The 19,210-nt window shown below is 33.5% G+C and overlaps 1 protein-coding gene across 2 annotated transcripts in view; it reads right to left on the reverse strand.

Annotated features, from left to right (window-relative positions):
- Positions 1 to 18,799, reverse strand: part of LOC128996324 (uncharacterized) — a 42,161-nt gene extending 23,362 nt beyond the window's left edge. Inside the window, exons 1-3 of one of the 2 annotated variants that reach the window (XM_054421576.1) lie at positions 18,728 to 18,799; positions 7,846 to 7,912; positions 151 to 202 (exon numbers count right to left, since the gene is read on the reverse strand). The gene's annotated coding sequence lies outside the window, so the exon portion shown is untranslated. The remainder of the gene's footprint in view (positions 1 to 150; positions 203 to 7,845; positions 7,913 to 18,727) is intronic. The other variant, XM_054421577.1, reaches the window with a different exon arrangement.
- Positions 18,800 to 19,210: the final 411 nt, after the last annotated feature.

Below are 19,210 nucleotides of genomic sequence, written 5' to 3' on the forward strand. Positions count from 1 at the left end.
AAACATTAACCAAACGTAAAACCCCTGCCTGGAGGTATGTTTATCCGTGGATCTTGGTAAACAAGCGACTTTGTATGTTGGGTAAGAAGGGTAAGTTGGGTAAATTGGAGGGTAGATTTCGCAAAAAGGAGGGTAAATTTCACAAGTTACCTTAGTGAAAGGGGGCGTGTCGCCCGGCGCTGGCGTTCGAAATGACCCGTATCTGCGGACAAAACACACATTGTAATGTAAATAATAGCACTTTCCATTAGGTGTAAGTTATATGTCATTATCAGAGATATACTGTGCGATAAAATATGAAAGGGCGCGGAAAAATGTTGATAATTCAATATAGTCTATTTCAAAACTGTTTCAATACATTAACGATTTGTCATTGTGTCTGGAGATCTAACAGTGAATCGATCTTACTAATGATCCTTATTCTTTCATGTAGTTATATTGTGCAATATTGATATAGTTTTTGCAATTTTAAATGGGTTTTTATGTTGAGCTGAGTCTTAAACTATGTGACACTTAATGCGTGCTGTCATACAGCACGCATGTCATACTGATTTATTTGTAGAAGTAGGTGGTATAAATAGTGAATACTGTAGCACAAATGTTAGGCAAAACCTCATTACATACCCCACCGAGAATATAGCTGTATTTTCGTCTTCTACCATTGGGTTTTATTCATAAATACGTATACAGGGTGTCCCGGAACTCTCTACCAATATTTTAGGGCATTGATCCTGGGTAAGAAACGTACCTAAATATCATATTTAAATTGTCCGGAAATCCTTAGTTACTCACACAGCCGACATTTTGTTTTTTTCAGTTATTATTTTTTTCTAAAGAATGGTTAAACATACGAAATTGAAACTTTGCACAAACATTTATGACAACTAGACAAAATTACAAAAAAATTATGAAGATTTTTAAAATTCATAAAACAAAATGGCGGCCATTTTAAATTTTCTTTCTTAAATAACTCAAAAACCATTGATTTAAAAAAATTATAAATGGCCGCCATTTTATTATATGAATTTGAAAAATGGTGATAATTTTTTGGTAGCTTTGTCTAGTTGTTATAAATGTTTGTGCAAAGTTTCCATTTCGTATGTTTAACCATTCTTTAGAAAAAAAAATAATAACTGAAAAAACAAAATGGCGGCTGTGTGAGTAACTAAGGACTTCCGGACAGTTTAAATATGATATTTAGTTATGTTTCTTACCCAGGAGCAATGCCCTAAAATATTGGTAGAGAGTTCCGGGACACCCTGTATGTTATTTATTTATGATTACTTAGGGTTTACTCTAACTTGGGATGAAAGAGGTTTACTGGTCCTTTTAGTATTTGGTTATTTTATTTACTAGGCGGCTGACTGAGATACTTTTTTGATGCCAGCCCGACGTTCAGTGTGGCAAAACCACACCCGATTGGGATTACTTATTGTAGGCCTAATCGATCAAAAACACACAAATTTAAATTGCTAATGCAACCTATGCTAAGAACACACACAATGTTCATGTCATCTCGAAACCATTTTGACGAAATATAATAAAATGATTTAAGTATCTCTTCCTCTAGAGCGCAAAACAATTCTTGTATCTTGGACTACAAGAATCTAGGCAAAGAAGTACAAAAAAAAAATGGCCTAACGTTATTTGATGTTCAATCTCGATCTTTAAGAGATAGCCGTATTGATGCACTGGCGGAGTGGGTTTATTATATTATATATCTTGGCTACCGGGTGCGACCGAAGAAGACACCTTATGGTTGAAAAGGGTAGAAATAGTTCTATCACCAAGATATACGAGAATCGCTTTGCTGTAAAGAGCTTCACAACAACGATCGTTGGAATTTAGTCGGTATCGGTTTCAAAATAAGACCAACATCGCGGGGCCACGGCAGCTACAGAGTAGACTGGAGACTGGATACTGGAGCAGCCTGTATAAAAGTGGAAGTGGTCAAACAAGTGTACTAACTGACCTATACCACTTGCAGGCCGCTCTCCTTCTGACAAGACGGGGCTGTACTTTCATTTGGCCGGGAAAGATCGACCGAGTCTCAGTTTGGAATACATTTATCATAATTCCCGACCAGGATGGGGACACTACTATGAATGAAGGATGCATTGTGTAGCTCTCTTATGGGGTCCAAAATTAAAAACTCGAAGCTCGTTGACAGCTGGGCTAAATTTTTAACCATCAAAGAACTGACTTTACTTAGACAGTGTTCGTTCCTTGAGACTAATTGAAAAGTAAAGCTTAAGTCGCACGATTCTTATCCAGCATGGTGTGTGCTTTTAATCTAAAATGACAAGTTTCCTTTGTTTAAAGTCGATTGTTGGTTATGTTGAGCTTAAGTTTAAAGAACTTTAGTAGACAGTGTCCTTCAATAAGATGACCTAATAGTGTACCAAGTGATGTAGGAAGATTTCTAACTAATCTGTCAGCCTTCAGGGCATGAAAAGTCGTAAAAAACTTTCATTTTAGTAATCAGTGATGAAAAGTGTACACAGTAATCCTTCTAAACAGCATGATAAATATTATTCTCTAATATGAACTATTTTTCCTATCAGCACCCATAGAAGGTTTTCTTTTAAGAGAGAAACTCACAATGGGAACCTTCATTTCTACAATAGTGTGAAGAGGATCAAGCGAAAATTTCAAGGCAGAGCGCAAAGTGGTCGCAGTACTTAGAAGTTTACTAAATTAATCATTGAGGCTTCAGATTGTTTATACCGTTCATGGCCATCATTATAGTCGGTATCTGCTGATTTTATACGCTTATGTTCACATTTCCTTAGAAGTTAAAGTAATATTTATTGTTGCTTAGTGCAGAGGAAATTTCTTCGTATGCCTTTAGATGCTTACGAATCCATAACGTTAACTTTAACACAGTTTAAAGATTCTTTAATCTATCACCCAACATTATGAATCAGCTTGATGATCCAAGGAGTCTAAAATAAAATGTTTGCAGTAGAAACTCAAGGGAAGAATACCAGTTTAGGCCTACAAGCTTGCACTTTCTCCCAGCAACTATGAACGTTGATTTAAACAAACGTAATGTATTTGCCTTTCTCCTTTAGTATCCACGACGAAAGGACTTTAATGGAAGTAAGAGTGAGGCGTGGAGATGGAGATACCGAATCACAACATTGCTTGTTTGCTTGTTTAATGTAAATCAGCAATCTCGTGCACGCTTAGCTGTAGCCTAATCTGATGTGAACACCGAACATAGCCAATCATGAGCGTTTACTGTAAGATTTCTTCCAAATCCTCAGTGGATTTGGACAAAAGAAAGATATGATTCGCACCTCTACTTTTCTAAACTTCAGTTGTAGATTGCTTAAAATGCTAATTTCTTCTACGAACACACGCAGAAATAAATGTAGGCTGTACAAATTCAAAATTTCCTATGTGTCGATAGCATTTTAAGATATCCCTAAAATATATAGTGTAATAGCATAATAACCGACATATGAAAATTTAGAACTTCCATTTATCACACATCATTAGAGTCTTAGATCAATAATAAGCCTTTGGATCCCAGCTATAACTCAAACGCCAGCTTATGTGCTTTTACGTAGCATCAAGGACCTCATTCTCGTTTGAGCGGCTGGCATGAACTAGACTCCAGACGGTGATACTAAATTTAAGGATTGGTTTGAAATGGGTCGTTATGTGTAGGAGTAATACACATTCGTGTCCGACAACGCACAACATAACTGGGTGTGGGTGAAAGGGCCTATAAAGAAAACGGGCAGAGTTCTCAAAAGGAAAACTCTGCTGGAAGTGAACCCCGTGTTTGGAAAACTCTCGAACCAAGAAAACTTTGAGAATACGGGTGACACTTCTCTGCCGATTAGTGACGTTGGCATGCAGAAATCAGGCTGCCATTGTGCTATATTATTGAAGCTATCTGAAAAAAATGTTTTTACGTTAGACAGTAACCAGACAATGGTTTGGACCGTCTCCTAAAAAAAAAAAAAAAATGGTAAAGGCGTGAAATCGTATGTACAAACAAAATAAACTACTGTATTGATTATATTTCACATAAAAAGTAATCCACATTTTTTATCCTGCTTTAAAAAATTTGCCAGATACGTTACCAAAGATTAGCTAAGACAGTAAGTTGTTGAATTAGTGTTCACCGGTAAGCACATTCTTGACTCAAGACCCACAGAGAAAATCCCAACACAATATGTGTCCAATGTAAGATGATTCTTACTCGGCACGTGCCCGCGCGTGGGCGTACGTACACCACAACAGCCTCATTGACCTTTCTTCATCTTTCTCCTGCGATTCTTACTTATCAACGCCGGAGTAGAAAGCGAACATTCCGGTCACCATTTCTTCTAATGGCGTTTTAAACTTCTCTCTGTGATTGTGCGTGCCACTAATGATTGAGTTTATTGCCACACACCGTGAAAGGCATTTTACGCGTGCTTTCTTTCAGTCAATTGTGCCATCGCGTTATAATAAATTAAGGTGATGTTCTTTGATATATTGGATGTGGCTGAGGCTTTCATATTGCGGTCTATATTTGTGGTTGGAATGGAATAGATTTTTAGACGCCGACATGCAAAGTCGGTTATTTTATTGCAAAAATGAGTGAGAATGAGTACTGAATGAATGGGATGAGGGATGTGTTACAGCTATTAGTTATATATCTAGGATCGTTTTTTAGATTTCAATGATCAAAGGTAGTGTAGTCTAATTTAGAACCGTCAACAGATTCTGGATTTCTCAGATCCTTATATGTAACCTGTTCGTTAATAGGTGAGTACCATATTCACTTAGATTCTCTGATGTTTTCACAAGATATATATTACAATTGCAAAGACATCTTACCAAAAACATCTTAGGCTTTGATGGAAGGGGTACTCAGAAAGTGTTGTTCTTTTGAGGAAAATCCTGTATGATACTACAGTACTACCTATGACTGAGATCGGGACGCCACCTAGCGTATTTTGGCTGCATCCAAACTGATTCGCGTTCAGAAGATAGGGTTGCATCGTAGTCCCAAAGATGGATGACTGTAACTACAGAAGAGTAGACACAATCTGTATTATCATTCATCTTTGATGTACAGAAGATCACTTTAATGTCTCATCAAACTATGCTGTAACGCATCCAAAAGGTTGGCCACCACCGGGTCAACTACTGGTTCACCTCACGAAGGTCAAGATTCCGTTTTCTGGACCTATAACGTTTCAAAGCACTCTGAACCCTGTGACTCCGGTAATTGCTCTGATTGAGATACCGACGAAGGAGTTGTGGCAACCGCGACTGATCCGAAGGTCCCTTGGTCAATGATCGGATGCTTAGGCAACAGTGTCTCCGTCGCTGGGTGTCAGAATTGGAGCAGAAGTGACTTAGAAATGTGACGCTTCATTCGTCGATTTAAGATTGATTTGACTACCCTGTCCTGTAAAATTTCAGGCAGGACTGTAGTTGACAGTTTAGTTGAGTGTCATGGTACGATTCTACGAAGGAATACAGTATTACATTATGTACAGGGTGTTTCCAAATTATTGTATTATAACTTAAGAACAGTATGGTACGGTAGTCCTATTAAAATGCGTAACTGAATGTAGAACAATTATGATAGCTCGGTTGTTTGTAAGCCGGATTTGAACAAAAAAGTCTCATTTGATTTAGAGTCAAATTCTCTTATCTTTATGATCATAAAAACAATTTACGGTTTTCATGAAATTTATAATTACAGATTTTAAATGGCCGCCATATTGAAACGGTTTGAGGTATTGGAACGAAGTTCTTTAAGCTCTTCTAAATCACAAATCTTTACTAATTTTGAGATTTTTATCTTTAAAAATGCCCAAGATATAAAATAGTTAAAAAATCACAAACAGACCGATGGACAAAAATGTAGGCATTTTAGACCCATATGGTATTTTATGTTTGTCTTAGCCCAAAGAACAAGTCCACAAAATATGTTCAGACAATTTGAAAAAAAAACCCGGATATACAACAAATGCAAAATGTCTTTATTTAAATTCAAACATCTGTAAACTTTTTCTCCTTTTTTGTGTACTATCGGGAAAATTATTTAAACTAAATCGCCCAATACAGAATTATAAATTTGCAAACATTATAAACGCAAATTGGTTCAGAATTATACTTAATTACTGACTCTTGATGTCAGATTAGCATTTAACGTACAGAAATTTGAATGTCCCTCCGCCATTTGCTAAGTGAATTTTTGCCTAAAGAATTATAAAATATTCAAATTGAGCCAATAACTTACAAGGAATAATGTAAATTCTCCATTCTACGTGGAACAGGAAAACATAATCTGTATTGGTATTTAATTTATCAAATCTTACATGATTAACCTATGCTCTCCACCTTCCAATAAGATAAATCCTCACTTATCTGGAATAATACATAAACTAAGTGAATATAAGCCAGGATTGAGCGCAGCGCTTAGTAGTAAACTGTTCGTAAAATAATTAAAGATTTATTAAGTCGTTTAAGTCATTAAGTAGTTCATTAAGTGGGGTAGTTTTGAAAAAAAAAAATTGTTTTTGATAAAATGAATTTGGCATATTTATAAATTCCGATTTATTAATTCTAAGTTATGATGTATACTTCAACGCTTTAGTTCAAGTATGGCAGCAATTTAAATAGAAACAAAACGAAAATATCGTGCCAAGAGTTACGTACAATTATTAACTTTGGACATATCCATCAACATTTGTATGATTTGTCATAGGTTTTAAAAGGGAATGATCTACAAACAACCATGGAATTTTTATATATCAATTTAATCTTTTGTACGATTTTACTAGCCCATCATCCAATAAAAAAATAAATTAATTCCTTAATCGATCAATATGCAAATTGTTTAAGCATGTTTTGATAAAGCGATTTCGTCAAAACATTTGGCATTTTTATCTACATACCCTGCAAAAACGTACCCTTTTAGTTAAAAACAGACAACTATACTTAATTCACAATTGAAAATTGCGTATTGACGAGCCTGGATGAATTTACGTTTTTTGATTAAAAACTGAAAATAACATCAATAAATTTAAAAAGATGTTAAAAAATTGTCTTTTTCACAAACCACTATACTCGTTTGAGGGGTTTCAAAACTCTTAGTCATAGTCGTAGTATTAAATTTTTGATTTGACAATATTATCATGTACTATGTGTGCATATTGTGAATAAAGATGATTTTACTCTGACTTTGACTTTTGGAGACAGATTTTGCACACAAAGCTTGTTTATTTTGTACCAGTACCCATCAAATTGTGCGGCAGTGGTTTAAGTTTAGGGAAGATCTAGACACGATCTTTTAACCAAGCAAAAGTAAATATTTTGATCGCAAATGGTGAGCAAGGGCTACAACAAATGAAACATTACTTTGAGATTTAGAAACTAAAAACGAATATGTACTTTTGTTTCTGATAGACAGCTAAACTATTTTCAAAGTAATAAAATATTAATCTCTTCTTTAAAAATTAATGGAATGCATTTCCAGGGATCCGGTCATGGTCTAGACCTGTGTTACGCTTGTGGTCTCGGTTCAGTCCTCTCCAGACAGTCGACCTTCAAGATGTTTTGGTCCTTTTACAAAACCAGCTGTTCTCAATCCAGTACTACCCTTCCCATAGAACAATCAGGTTTTGACTCTTCAGAACAATTACCATCTAAGTAAACAATTCTTAAATTGTAAGATCAACGATACGTTTAAACGTTTAACGTACTGGATCTGTTGAGATTTTTCAAATGGTTGGTATCATTGATTTTATATACCACGAAGATAGTACGTAAATTTCACTTTTGTGGTGAAGAATAATGATTTTTGTGAATACAAACTATTATGCTTACCAGTCTTGGTTGCGATGTGTTTGATTCTTTTCGGACTAATAGCTTCTCATTCTCTTTACTCCTCCTCCTAAAAAAAAAAACGGGTGATATTAAAATAACAGTAAAATTCATCAGTTATAAATTCATTAATTTTATAATATAACGGGTCGCGTACTAGCCAATCACAGATATGTTTATGCAATGTACAATTTCATGACCCGGCGATTAAAAATCCGCCTTAAGTGGGTTCATATATTGCATATTATACAAAACAAATAAATTTAGGTATCTCAGGCAAGGTAAAGTTTTTTTCATATTGTAAATCTTTCCTCATTGAAGAAAAATGATCGTTGATTATTATATTTAATTTAAATTTATATTTGCTATATACTGTCCTATAAGTGTAGAACTATTGTCGAAATGTTGGTAAACAAGTTTTGTAAAATACATGCCAAATTACTTTATTCAACACAATTAATAATTTATGATAATTTTTTGGAGGATTAAAATAGTTCATTCATAATAGTACAGTATTCATACAAAATATTGTGAATGATCATATAAAAAAAAAAAAAAAAAAAAAAACTGGTTGTGGTTGGTTCTTGGTTGTGTTGCTAGCCTAGTGGTTAGCGTCTCGGACTACGGTGCGGGAGGTACGGGTTCAATCCCCGGCGCATCCACTAAACATTTATTCTCTCGTGACTCTCTCGTGAAATGCCACTGGCGTTGAAAAAAAAACATGTTAACCCTAGCCACACATTTTTAACGATAGCAACTTTTCGACATGTTTCAACTCTCCTCACCAAACGTTAAAAAAACCCCTACAAGGAAAGTTGTATGTACTTTTGGTATTTTCAATTTACATAGTCACATAGTCAGTGTTAATTAGCATAAAACAAAACGAACACATAAGAATACAACGAGAAGTACCTATTTAATAAATATCGTTGTAACCGGTTTAACGTTTGACCACAGTTACTTAACCCCGGTTGTGGTCGTTTTGGGGTTATTTAAATTACACGTCCGAAACCCGAGAAAGATAAAACGAATAAACCACAATTTGAGGATTACAGTCATAACGCAACCAGATTTTGAAATTGACAGATAAATGCATAGATTAGTATTTTCGTGGTTATCTATAATCATATTACAGGTAAACCAAAACCACAGAATATATAATTTGCGGTTTTATTAGGTTTATTATGTGTTGCTCTCAAACTCTTCATAAATTCTAGTATAAAGAGTTTTTAAAATAACTTTGTTTATTATAATATGTATACTTTGTATATCTATGATGTTTAATACATTACTACTGTATTTAATCCTCTTTTTATCAATAAATATAACAAAGATTATTTAGTTGTATAAACTTTAGATTTATTAATCGTTGAATTTCGGCCCTGCAAATATTCTTCTTATTTTCTTCATAATATAAAGCCTGTTTAGTTTGTTTTATTTCCGGGTTTATACGAGTGTGCTTATGTCAAATTCACATTTTTTTATATTTTATAAATAAATGGTTTTCTTTGGTTAAAGTAGTTTGGAAGTTGCCAAAATATTAAGAAATAAATAATGATAATTAAAATTCACTCTACAAAGAACCGAATAAAAATACCTAAAAACTGTCTTCGACTGATCCAAAAGAATGTTACATCTGTAAGAGCGTAAAGTCTAGGGGCATTGAAAAAATACGTTGAATATTAGTTTAGCTTTTAGACTAGTTACAACTATCGATCTCTAGCTGTAGTAATAATAGAGATCGATGGTTACAACTAGCCACCTTCTATGTCACAATCGTGTAGAACCTCACTAACAAAAACTAAAGATAAACTCAAACCATCTAACTATTTGGTTGAAAAGAAAATGCGCAGTTAACTACTGGGCATTGTTAAGGATGATGGGAACTGCAATTGTATCACGATGAGATAAGTTATTTAAGGATGTGACCGTGTACACAGGATGTAAGCATTGAGAACAAGGAGTAATTATATAATAGGCTTGGGAAGGTCCACAGATCGAGCCCTGAGATTCACCAATATGAAGACGAATCTGACTGGGAATTAGAAGAAAGGTGCCAAGGCGACAAAAAAGTTCGTCTTCGTGCAAAGTCATGTCCTTTGTAGCTTCTGGCCCAGCGACGGATATAATTAGGATTTTATGGAAAAAAAGGTTTCCGTTAATTAATTTTGGTAAATAGTTATGTGTGGTTCTCTTTCAGGATAATTTCTTCGGGTCTGATGACTTAATATTTGAAATGAATCAGCAATCTTAATTCACTTTCAGGAACTTTTTTCACTTCTTCAATTTTCAGAGTAACTCTTTAATTTTTTTTTGACTTTTCACACAAGTCCTAGACCTTATGTAGCTTTTAATTCACATATTTTTCGCCTGTTGTACTTTTTAGAACTTTTAGACTCATGAGATCCTGAGAGTTTAAAGAAATGTAAAGTACACATGGATATCTTTAATTGAGACGTATGCAGTTTACTTTCGTTAAATATGTTTTGAAACAAATAACAGGTAAAGTTTATGAGCCTAGGTTGTCAACAAACATAGATCAATAAACATTTTTATTGTAATAAATTACCATTCCTCTAACCGCTAATTAAATAAAAATAATATCATAATAATGATGACTTACGAAATGCATCACCTCTTGCACTTTGACAGCTTTGTAGTATGAAAATATTGAAAAAAATTATCTCGGCTAAGAGAATCTAAACGTTAATGATAGAAAAACGCAAGTAATTAAGAGGGTTTAACAATTATAGGTCCTTGAATAATCGAATGATGATAAATAGATGTTGTTGATTAAATTGATCTTATAAACTCGATTGGAGCGTTAAGGCTCATTTAAATGAATCTTAGATGACTGCGTAAAAATTGCCATGAATTTAAACAAGAAGTGTTTTTTGTCTGTTTAAATAAAATATAGTGCTGTATAGTTATACATCTTCTAATATATAAAATTCTCGTGTCACAGTGTTTGTCTGCAAACTCCTCCGGAACGACTTCACCGATCGTTATGAAATTTGGTGTGTAAATTCTGTAGGTATGCGAATCGGACGTAAACTATTTCCCGTTTCTAAATTCTTAAAAGGGCTCCGCCCCAGTGGCTCTGGAGTTTCCCATGTTAACCTTATGAGAAATGGAATTAATGAATCTTAACAGCTGTTTCAATTAAACAAGTTGGTTCTGTTCTATGATGTTCAATAGCATTAAAGTTACAAGGATTACCAACAGGGTGCAGCACTATTATTTCTTTTACATTTATGACAACAGCTAATTTGCAACCAAAAGGTGAGTGAGCGTAGCGAACGAACTTCAACCTGGAGGCGAGTGAGCGTAGCGAACGAGCTAACCTGGAGGCGAGTTAGCGTAGCGAACGAGCCCCAACCTAAAGGCAAGTGAGCGCAGCGAACGAGCTCCAACCCAAAGGTGAGTGAGCGTAGCGAACGAACTTCAACCAGGACGTGATTGAGCGATGCGAACGAGATCATCTTGAATATTAAACGTAACGGTACTTTCTTTCCATCGGTCTGTCTTAGGGGAAACCTATAACTTAGGCGATACGAAGTTCGCCGGGTCAGCTAGTAAACTTATAAAATCACGAGGTGTTCAGAAAAATTAAAGATTATCTATACACATATTTCTCAGAAGAATAAAAGAGAGAGAATAAAAAAACATCAAAAATACCAAATTCGTTTTGGGGGTTATTTATACGATATGCATTGTTGAGTTAAAATATCCACAATTACACGTATTTAAACGGCTAATTTCAAGGGTGGTGAAAATTTTATCAGTTTATAAAAATTCCTAAATAAATCTCATAAATATTTCTCAATAATTGAATATTTTCAGGGCTACAAACAAGTGTACTACATTAAATGCTTAAACAAGATTCAATATTTGATTACAAACAAATGTGGAAGCTAATAACGCGAGCTACCGAGCCAGATAGGGCACGGAAATTAGGGGAAGGTTTACTTAGAGATAAAGACTCATGTTAAGGCATAATGAGAGGCATTAAACATGTTGAGGCATAATGAGACACATTTGTAGTGATTTTGGCAACATTTAATTGATGTAAGCTTAAATGTTAAGTCTTTGATATCCGTCCTAATGCGTCTATTTTTGAATTAATTTTTGACATTATTTAGATTAAAATAAGACTTAAATATTGATGTAAATTTAATTCTTTATGACTGTATACGTGCTTTTTGTCAACGCAACATAGAACACCAACACATTGAGCTTGTCGTTTTAGTGAAATTATTTCACAAAATATTGCACACTTAGACCTATACATCATGAATTTATATTTGCAATTGAGCCTAGGTGTTGAAAAACAACTATGAACAGTTTACTATAATTGATTTTAGGTTATAGAAATGTATTAGCCAAACCATCTTCAAACTCTACACGATTAAGGTCTTGCTAAAACTCTTCTTAACCCAAAAATGTTTGCTCTTCAATATCCAATTCATTAAAAAGATCTGCATAGCTGAGTAGAAGAAAGTAGAGTTTACAATGAATGGTTAGAAGTCAGAAAGTGTCTTCAAAGGAATTGGCTGCTCCAGATCGACGCAAAGACAGAAACGAATGTCATAGTGACCTACATGTAGTTTCCACTATTCCACTCAACATCTGTTATGTCCATAGCTCACTTGGTCATTGCCAATTTGCGGTCTTGTTTCAATGAGCTAATTTAGCTCGCCAATCCCACTCTATTTAGTTCATGCCAATCACAACTTGTTTGATTGGGTTTGTCGGAATTGATTTGCGGTTTGGATAATGTGAACGATAACTTTTTTTTAAATAGTTGATTAATTAGTATTGCAAGCCTAATAGGTATTTTAAATAGTAGAAAATTAGCTATTGGGGATTCAGGGGATAATAAGTTTTGATTTGTGTTAGTAATGTGATATAAACATCTAAAAATAATTTTAAAATAATATATTTACAACGAGAATGATAAAAATTTAGTATGAGAATGAGTATGGTTCCATTTTATTCCTGACGGATTTTAGTTGCCAGGGTCCAGCATTAAATATAACAATTTGTAAACCTTATAACTTTAGAATATATTGTCATATTCAATGATAGAATTGATAGAACAACACATAGCATAGACGCACTGTAAAATAGCACTTTTGAAAGGACTTGCCTACAAATAGTTAATGAGCCACAACAAATAATGTTTAACTCACTTAAAAAGAGAATGAAAGTAAGAGTAACTATCACCGCCACTATCACCATACTAGGTGAAGGACAAACATTTAAACTTTCTTAAAAGTGAAAGGTTTAATATGATCAACGACTGGTGCTCAAATGTGATAAAATATTAGAAATAAATTACTGCTGGTTTTAGTTTGTTCCAAACCCATAAAATTTACGAGATTTAACAAAATTAAAGTTTCATAAAGAGTAGTACTTGTGGTACGCTGAAAAGTAGAAAGACAGAGAGTAGAACCTAGAAATTACATCCCCATGTTAAAGCTGTCACCAGTTTTTATTAAATCAAAATTGTCGTAGATGATGTGGGCCACCGACAGATTGTGCTGATCCTAATTAATAATTTATGTCGAATACACGAACTTTTTACCATCCGTTAATAAGTCAAGCGAATTGAATGACTTTTGGTGAACTATAGCAACTGTTATGACCCACCAAATAGGTCAACAACAATAAATAAGGTAGAAAATAGAATTTTTACATTAGCAATGGCTGGCTGACTCACAACAACCAAATGGCGACAGCTAGTCTATATAGATGGAATGTCTACTATAGTACCCATACTGAGTTCTATGATACAGCCACTAAAAATGCTCTCTAGAAACATTGTGGTTTTGGCGTAATCTGTAAACATATTGTTCAAATCGAATTCCCAATTTAAAACCCCTCCTCTTTATTCACTCTTCCTGCAAATCAACTTCAATTATTATCAACCCAACTATATAACATCATTTTTATTCGAATAATTCTGCAAATAAATTCTCAATATCCACGTTCAATTTTACGTTTAAATCCACGTGTTTCTACGTAAAAAGGTCAACGACAATTCTGCATTACCCTCACGCGCGAGCCTTTGTCATGTAAACTGCTTCCAACGGTGCCGTGTGTATCCGTTTAAAAATAGTTTACAAGTGTTAACGAACTTTGAATGGGCTCTTTGACGAAAGAATTCTCTATTGTAAATTAGAAATCACCATATTTCGTGTGACATTGGGAAAGTGGTTATGCTTTGTGAACGAATTGGCATTAAGCAGATTTGTGGAGTGAATATTTTTTCAGTTAAGTATTTTACACGTGGATTTATGTAGTACATACAAGTATGGACATGATAATGGTTTAAATATTGGTACATAGCTTAAGTGATAATGTAAATGTCTGCAAGTTTTCTTAGTACGTTTTAAGCAAATAATTAAGCCAAATGGTTTAACAGATTTCAAAGTGGCTAAGCAAGAGCTACAAAACCACTAACAAAAACGTATAGATTCCTAAAACATTCATTACATGTCAAACTTCAGACATGATTTGCGGAAGGATCACAACATTAATTGAAATAAGCATTAATGAAGTGTAACTACTTTTTGAGTAATTAATATATGTGGCTCAAAAATCAACTTCTATCTATTCTGCATTGTACGGTATTCTAGAAGGATCTGCCGGCGGAGTCTCGTAAACATTCTGTTTTTCCTCAGGCTTATAGATTATCGCTACCTCAAGGCCACTTTATTTGTGCGAATGAAGTAATAGAAATCTCTAGTATGTAAAAAAAATGCTTAAACAGGTTTGTAATCTATGATTAAATTCTTGATGATCTAACCTACAGATACTATAGGCTACGAGAATCGGAACCGTTTAATTTTACTGTCACAAAATTAACTAGTTATGTATTATTGTACCAAAAGTACACCAATTTAACAACTTAAGTCAGCTTAAATAATGACAAGCAAGAAAAAGATATTTCAATTGATATGTTATCAATCGTTCAACGAACACTACACCAAACTAAGTTAAGTAGCTTGTATACATTACAAATATATTTAATAAGGAAAATAAATGTATTATTAAGTTTAAACTTCTGAGATATGTTAATTTATTTTTAAAATATATACTTGTAATAACATTTTATACAGTTTAGTTCATAAAAATGTTAAGCTATATGGAGGTTGAATATAACTTGTAAAAAGAAAACTGCTAAAGAGTCTGAGTTTAAATTAAATACTATAAACCAAAATAAATTTAAAAAAATCAAATGAACTGCTTACAAGCCTTTAAGCTTATTTCTTCCATATTTTCAAAAGGTCCACCTATTGACTTTGGATATTGTAGAAGGAATTTTACAACAGAAGAACATATAGAGAATGTGCTACTATTGCAATCATTTCCCTGTAAATCTTTTAGATAATACTAGTTATGGGGATACAAGATGTTGTGGCCAACAATAAATTATCCAATTTTTATTCCACGACTTAAGTTTTGGTGAGTAAAAATAAAACTTCTGTCCTTCTTCATTCTATCCTTTGTGAGTGGCTCAATCGAATCTAGTTCATTTTATTTATAAATTTATTGGCAAAACTTTATCATGGGGATGGAATGTACACTCAAACTAAAACAAATCTATATTTAAGAAATTTTAAAATAAATTTTTAGGGTTTTGAATAGTGAAATTCAACAGTAACACTTTTCTAGACTTCATTGTTTAGGTGTAATGTCTTTATGGCTCAATAAAACGAAAATTTGAGAGCACCTCACCACACTTCGGTAGAGGTTTGTTATTTTTATACGCCGTTACATTTTATGGCTCATTTCAAAGGACTCCTATTTCAGTTCACGTAGACTGCATGAATCTCTCTTTATATTATACTTGCATATAGCCTAATTTATAAAATTAGATTCTCTTAATTCATTTTAAAAGGTTTCTTTTTAAATATTTTGAAGAGTGTTTGAAGATGTAATACAATCCAATGGCATTCCATATGTTTTTCAAAGTAATAATATTACTGTATATAATACAGTAATACTAAATATATAAAAATTACTGTAAAGTAATTGTAAATAATACTGTTGTTTTGAACAATTATGTGGGTTTACTAAATTATGGTTTGCACAATAATAAAAACTAAAACCTAAAAATATCTTAGCGCACAGTTAGGAGGTGTGAAGCATTAAAAAAAATGAGGAAATTGATTTTTTAAATGATAGATTCATAAGCTTCCGATTTGTATTTGTTAACGAATTTCCCATAAAGGAAATAAGCTGTTACCATAGGCCTAATTGTAATACCCAGGACCCCCGGGACCGCTTTACTCTATGTATGTGTGTGTCTTTAGCACGATAAACCCACCTAAAAATCATCCAATTGTAACAATATGGTACACACGTGTTAACCGACGTTTATTCGAAGATGTTCGCTAACCAGCATTATTACACAATAGGAACAGGGTTTTGAGAGGTAAAAATTGGAATTTTCTCATTTTTGAACCCCAAAATATAAAATTTTTCAACTCATTTGGATTCCCAACCACGGGGTCACAGCATGATCAATGACTTTAAAACTATTGGTAATAGAAAAAATGTTTGGTAATAGAAAAAATGTTTGGTAATAGAAATATTTTTTGCGATTGTACCAATGAGCCAGCGCCCTTATCTTCTTAGATAATCCGACATAAAGATTTGTCATATGAGGTTTAATAAGTATTCTAAATTTTACCTAAGCCAAAATTTATTTTGGTTGTTATTTCGATTCTGATTTCATTTTTCATATTGATCGGAAAGGATTAAGTGGAATACATATTTAGTGAAGTTTTAGATACTTACAAACAGTTTAGGGAGGTAAAAAGGCTAATTGACTAATTTTCTAGCCCAACCTTATAAATAGGGAATATTGTTTATGTTTATGTTGAATGTACAAGTATAATTCTATCATCGTGACAATGTCGTTCAAAATAGATAAACAAACCCCTTCCTTATTGAGTAAACATTATTTTACCGGTATAAAATAAATAGAAAAATATATACAATTTAATCGACTTAAACATTCATGTCTGAATGATCAAATGAAAGCAGAAGATTTCTCGCCCCTACAGACGCGAAACCTAGTTAAGTTCAACAATACTAATGCTTCATCATGCTGCACTCGTGATGAGGGCCATGACCCCTTCGTAACTTGTCATTAGTAGAAGAGAAACTTCGCTGTGACAAAACATCTCTGATGGTGTGATTCACAAGATGATAGTGACGAGCAACAAGATGTTAGCTTCCGGAACTAAAACCGGAGGTGGAATTTTGTCTTGTGTGAAGCAAATAAAAAATGTAAAAAGATACCGTTTCATGTAAATTGTAACAGATGTCAATCTTTGTACGCATTTAAAGCGTTAAGACGTTGTTTTCTTGATGTGTTCATCGGTTTGTATGTTACATAAGACATATATTGACAATAGTTTTTTTAGATTTTGAATAGCTCTGTAGGGTCTAAACTGAAATATGTCAAAAAGTATAACACTCCCCTAGAATCTTGATTTGTCAGTCATAAAAACCGGTAAGTCATGTTTAAATTTGTGTAAAAAGACCTTTCTAGGTCTAATAAGTGTGTTGTTAAAATTCACAGGAAGCTATAACGCTCTTCACTAACTGCATAGTTAGGTTCGTTCTAAGTTAGAACGAACCCATGTGAAAGTAAATAGGTCGTTTAGCTCGTACATGTATTTGTTTGAATATGAACAGACTTTTTGTAATATCTACAGATATACAATGTGTCCAAACGACAAAGAGACCTCAACAGGAGGTTTGACTGAATTGGATAAGTAAATGTGTTCGAACTACTAATAATTATTAGCTTTGAGTGGTTTGAATACAATATCGAACGAAATCCTTTATAATTACTAAAATTAAAAGAGCAAAGAAAACATTTCTGGTGTATAATTGTGGTTAAACTAAGAGGCATTGATAATTGATTCAGAATAGGCTACTTATAGTTTTGTTATATTCGTGTTGTAGTTTACATAAGTTTCAAACATTATGTGATGATTTTCCTTATTTGTTTGAGTAACAAAGTTGAGATGATTTTAGGATGCATTGGAAATATTTTGAAAGGTCTATAGACTGATGGTTCGTAATTATGAGAACTAATATTATTAAATGTTAAAATTATTATGTTTATTGCAATCTTAGAGCGTTGTTGAGTATGAATAATAATTTTATTTATTTAATCATGTACTTACAACAAGCTATTCTAAATTTGGTTTGAATAGACAAATTAATTTAAATATGTAATCCTATGCTTACTCCGTTTTGCGGATTAGGCTTAGCAGGCGATTCAGTAAATAAATTCTTCTTGGTAATTATTAATTACTTGGTGAATTTTTAAGAAGCTAAATTTTTACTACCATCCAGAGAATTTTTAATTATTTGTGTTATTTAACACTTAGAAATACTAGTGGAACCCTAATGAGCTACATTTATTTTTCACTTTAGAAAAAAAATATAAATACAGAAAAACATTTTTATTAAAATCTTTCTTAAACTTTTATTTTTGTATTAGTAATTTTTACGTAAGCTGACATAAAAATTGTTGAAATTCAAGAAACAAAATATTAACCTTGTTTTAAACAGAATATTTGAATACTCATTAAAGCTAGAAAATTACAATTAAAAAAATGTTTAAAATTGGGCCTTATGAAGATGGGATATTAAGATCAATATCCTCAACATATTAAATTTGTCTATAAATATTTCTTCCTGTTTATTTAATTACAGTATAAGGACGAAATACACTGAGGAGTCTTAGAATTCGACCATCCGTGTGGATAAAAAAATTAAATAATTTGCCGCACTCAAAAACATCCTTACCTTAATTCAAATTATCTAGGTATTTTTAAAATAAAATCCAACTCACCCAATGAACGTTAGCCAATTTAACACTAGTCCGAGTAGCTCACACTCACTCACCGTACCCGACTGATCTTCGGCAAAGACTGGTTGACTGTCAGGGCGTTGGTACGGAGAGGAAAGTGGTCCATGACTCTCAGGGAGGGGGGGGGGTGCAAGGCCGTCCGAGAGCACTACCACTTTCGGTCTTTTTCGAAAGTCGGAGAAATGGCTTTTGTAACCCAGCCCCCGTGAGGCAACCCCCGCCATTAGATGGCACAAGGGTCTCCACCCGCACGAAATGGGAGTAATTGTCGTAATGAGCTTCTAGTTGGCATTCCTAGCATGTCTCTTATCTCAGCTAGGATGAGTGTAGAATTTTGTAAGAATTTAAAGTTATGAACTTGGTTTCTTTTCAAATTGCTAGGAATCTGGTTACACCCGTGTAGTTTAACCTGTTTCAAACCTGGTTTTCAAATTAATTTTACGGCATGTTAACATTAAGTCCGTT

Source organism: Macrosteles quadrilineatus, unplaced genomic scaffold (assembly GCF_028750875.1).
Source record: "Macrosteles quadrilineatus isolate MER2022 unplaced genomic scaffold, UCM_ALF_1.0 Scaffold_6__1_contigs__length_79288215, whole genome shotgun sequence".
Lineage (NCBI taxonomy): Eukaryota > Metazoa > Arthropoda > Insecta > Hemiptera > Cicadellidae > Macrosteles > Macrosteles quadrilineatus.